A 4,830-nucleotide genomic window follows, 5' to 3' on the forward strand; every position below is an offset into this window, starting at 1 on the left:
ACCAAATAGTTTTGGCTTGCTTTTTCTTTCAGTCATGGGGATCATAGTCCTAGAGACAGACGTTGTGAGCGAGGATACATGTGAAGAAAAACTATTCATGTTCTTATACAACGCCCGTGCTCATCACCGTGCAGCAAAACTATCAGGAATGTTTAATGCAGAGTTTTCTATACAGAGGATTATAGATTGCTCATTTGAGTACCTACAAACCCATTTGCAACAGTATGAAGCAGTCACTTGTGACAATTCCATGACAGTTGATGGCATGAGATATGTGCACCCAACCGACCTTGACCCTGACAAGAGCTTCAAGAGACTAAATCGCTATCTAGAAAAGTGTCCCTCCAATGCACTGCTTGTACAAGACAGGTGTATGAAGCACTTCAAAAAATGTCGCTTAGTGGAATTGTTGACGGGCGAGCGTCAACGACATGCATTATGCTTCCATTGGTGTGTATGCATATATTTTTTGTATTTACGGGCTCCACAGTGGGTTCCAAGTTGTACATTGATGATTAGATGAGCCTAGATACCTGCAACATGTTATACATTTTTTGGCCGACCGCCCATTTTTAAAAGCCCTTGTATATAAGTCAATTCACAAGATGTGAAAGGGCATTCTTAGAGAGGAGAGTGTGAGGAAGTGTGGAGAAGAAAAAGACGAGTGGCTATGGAGCTTGGATCTTCCACATCATATGTAGTAGTCATTGGGATTAATGGAAGCTAAGTTCTCTCTACTTTCTCTTGTCTTTCAAGCTTATGTGTGTTAATGGTGTATGATTAGTGTTAATCTTCTCTTCTCTCTCAAGTTTTCCCTCTTGTTTGAGCATTCTTGCTTCACATGTGTGCTAGATTAGAGTGTGTGTGTGTACATGGGCTGCATACATTTCTGTCATTAGTCTTCTTTGTGTATGCTTAATGTGTGATTAGAGTGTGTGTGCTTGAGATTAGAGCAAAGGGATACACCATTGTCCGCATGATTAGAGAGTTAGAGTGTAGATTGAGAGTGTGTGTGCATAGATCTTGCTTCATCGGCTTTCCCTCTTCTCCTCTCTTGCTTTACCCTTCTTCCTAGATTCCTCATTCCATCACATTAGGTGCATCCATGCCTCCATGCACTAGCCGGGTTCCGATCCACCGGATTCACATTATGTCGGTGGGTTGTGTGTTGTGCTATGACCACCGACATTGGCGCCGTTGCCGGGGATCGAGCGCCGAAGCTAGAGGATCACCCGTGTGATGGTTTGAGTTTCTAATTTTCATTAGGATTAGGTATTGGTGATGGTGAATGGTTGATTTGTGATGAGATTTTGTTAAAAAAGTTGTGTGTACTTTTCATGTTTTCTCTTCATTTTCACTAATTTACTACTAATCCGCTAACAATTGGAGTGTTTTACATGTTTATGTGCCTAATTAGAGGCTTGTACATCACTCTTAATACGGGTTGAAATTTTATCAATTTTGCATGATTTGAGTGATTAAAAAGTTTGTAATTATGTGTGATTTATGCTAATTTTGATGTCTAATTACTCAGTAATCTTGTGTGTTTTTGGTGCTACACATGAATGAATCTCTAATTGGATGTTTTGCCTTCATGATTATGTGTTTGATTTGAAAAATGATGCTATACATGATGCTTTGTGATTGGTGCTTGTAAGTGGAGATGCGGTGAAGCGGTTGTCTACACACGTGTGTAATTGTCAATTGAAGTGAAGAAATCGACGCGATTCTTGTTGTAATGTGAGTGCATTAACCCACTTTAAAATCTGAAATTAAAGTGCAGGTTTGGGAATTGATTAGGTGCACTTAATCGGTGTAAGTCTATGTGCACTAGTGTATGCCAACGTGGGGGCAAATGTGTACAAATTGGTGCTTGTTTTTTGGCAATTTTGATGCTAATGTGTTTGATGCAAAACCATTGATTGATTATGGTCATTATGTTGATATGGTTTATGGTTTTTGATTGCCAATTTTACACCGAACTGCTGTCCAAATTTCGGTAGAATTGCGTGTGATTAATTGGTGCATTTTAGGCTTAATTGTGCTTGTGTATACACACATAATTAAACTAATTGCAAGTGGCAAATTGGAGTGTTTATGATTGTATTGTGATGTTGGATTAGTGGTAAACAAGTGTATGCGTAGAAATTATCTAATTGAACCACCAATTACGCTAATTCTTGGACAAAAAAGAGGTTAAAACGGGTCTTGGTTTGATTGGCAATTGATGTGTTAAACACACACACATACACAAATATACACCCCTCTTCATTTTTCTTACTTTCTCTCTCTCGGATTCATACACACACACACACACACGTCCAAAAATTTAAAAAAAAACGTATAGACAAAAAACGCTCCCCTTTAAATATTCCTTGATTTTCTCTTTGTTTCTTTCACTCACACACACCACACACACACAAAAGATCCCCCACTTAAATATTCCTTGACTTTCGCTCTTTGTCTCTTTCCCTTAATCACTCCTTGATTTTCTCTTTTTGTCTCTTTGCCCTCTTTCACTCACCCACATAAAAGATCTCCATTAAACACTCCATTGATTTTCTCTTTTTGTCTCTTTCTCTAACTCGAATTTACACACACACACGCGCCCAAAAAAAAAACTTCAAAAAAAAGAAAAAAAACAAATTTTTTTTCTCTTTTTCTTTGCTTCTCACACATATTCCACACGCATCACACGCCCCACATACTCGACGCTCGCGCGCATGTATACACGATTAGACACATTTAGAGCAGATACGTTCAAGAGTTAGGTTTTGCCAGATTTTACCAGATTTGAGTCCGATTGTACGCATAAACCTCGATATAGTGCAGATTTTGATTTTAGTTTACATTCGACGAGTTGACGAGGTTTAGAGGCCTATCACACGCTGAGAGCGCACATATGATGGCAATGGCCACTTCATGCTCTGAGTACACATTGCTCACCCTTGTAGGCGAGCACAGAGGCCGGCCCTTTTACACGGACACATATGGACATTTCTTTGTCCAGTGCCGCGCCTCCTTTGGCCCCACACAAACCCTCCGGGTGGTGCGAGTCCTTCCCAACGATCGCACACGGGATGGCACATTTAGAGATGACTATCGCGCCACATATGTGGTCGACCATTTGATGAGGCTAGAGTAGATAGAGCTAGTACACGCATATGATTGCCTTGAGGCCTTCGACCATCCCGTGCAGATTACTTTATAGCGGGTAGGTCCTCGAGTGATCTATATAGATAGTGCTCAGCGCATATATCAATTAGAGTGTCGCACTTCTAGTAGACGCATATCCATACATGTTGTGACACTAGTTGGCGAACCTAAAGACAGATGCTACATGAGTACTACAGGCACAGAGCTTTACTTTTTGACTTGTGGATTGCCATACGATCCTCAACCGACCCAGCGCCCTACTTCGAGTAGGAGTGCCTCACCTCCATTAGACACAGTGCCACCACCCACATCACTCAGGAAACCACCACCAGGATTCTCCTCACCTAGACTTGATTTTCCGCCAAGCGTTTCGAGCTATCACGAGTCTAGAGCGATGTACACGATGATTGCTAGCCCTTTGCGTACCACTCAGAGTGAGCCACAGATAGAGACCCAGAGCCTTCTAGACACGTACTTTAGAGAGTCTCAACCTCGACACCTTGCACCATCTAGAGACCCATGCCAGCCTTTGATGACACAGATTAGAGAGCATACGAGAGAGTCTATGACGACCACATCACCCCAGTTGAGAGCACCAGAGGTAGGGCCCGGTAGATCACCCATTGTGGATATGAGTGCCCCTAGGCCACTGACCCCCACCCTTTAGAGACTGTCCGAGACCAGAGAGACTAGGGATAGCATGAGAGATATAAACGGTCAGATCTTGCATATAGTAGGCCGATCTCCACGAGAAGTTGCATATTATGTTGACACTTATGATCACCCCTTTGTGAGGCTAGCCACGCCGCAGCGCATGATGTCTACACCTAGGAAGATTGTGAGAGCCTACCAACAAGCCGACAGAGAAGTTTTTATTCATGAGCTCGGAGAGCAGTATCTCTTGATTGAGACCCTTGATTTTGATGACATTGAGCGAGCACACCCAGATGACAGCCTAGACACACAGACACATCCTAGGCTAGTGGAGCTTCAGAGAGTTGAGCAGAGCGTGACCTATCTAGATGAGCTTGGTCATAGGTACAGACGCCTGACAAGTGGTGGATCCAGAGATCCTTCAGCCAACCTTCTTGCATATTTGATAGGCGATGCACGTGAGCGAGTTTATAGGGATGTCGATCATGCAGTATATGTTTTGACTATAGGTCTACCCTACTACCCTCGACTTAGACATGATGATTTATGCTTACCCACGACGACCACGCTAGCTCCACAGCTACCGAGAGCTCCGAGTCCTCGAGAGACACCACTAGAGAGATCACCTCCTAGGCTTATTTTGTCACGTCGTATTCTACCACCTTGGGAGATGCCAAATGAGGATGATAGTGTGCCAGGAGAGATAGCTCCAGCACCTAGCCTGCCCACAGGTAGAGCCCCTGAGACTAGAGCCCAATCAGAGTATTGTTAGGGAGCCTACACCACCTAAGACACTTATCCACGAGACTTCAAGCACACAACGAGAGATCTCACAGAGTCATAGAATGAGTGACTCTGAGGGCTTTGTTATAGATGAGACCACTCCACAAATTCTAGCTGCCCTTGTGCATCCTTGTTTAGATCTTCCGACCTCAGAGAGGCCCTTAGAGATAGTTGTCAAGCTAGAGCCATCTACGAGAGTAGATCCCCCTATGAGAGAAGATGCAGAGCCGACAGCAT

The 4,830-nt window shown here is 43.2% G+C and overlaps 1 pseudogene; it reads left to right on the forward strand.

Moving 5' to 3' along the window:
• Positions 1-3,340: 3,340 nt before the first annotated feature.
• On the forward strand, positions 3,341-4,582 carry LOC147463859 (uncharacterized; annotated as a pseudogene).
• Positions 4,583-4,830: the final 248 nt, after the last annotated feature.

This window comes from Adiantum capillus-veneris, chromosome 2 (assembly GCF_014529385.1).
Source record: "Adiantum capillus-veneris isolate H3 chromosome 2, ASM1452938v2, whole genome shotgun sequence".
NCBI classification, from domain to species: Eukaryota; Viridiplantae; Streptophyta; class Polypodiopsida; order Polypodiales; family Pteridaceae; genus Adiantum; species Adiantum capillus-veneris.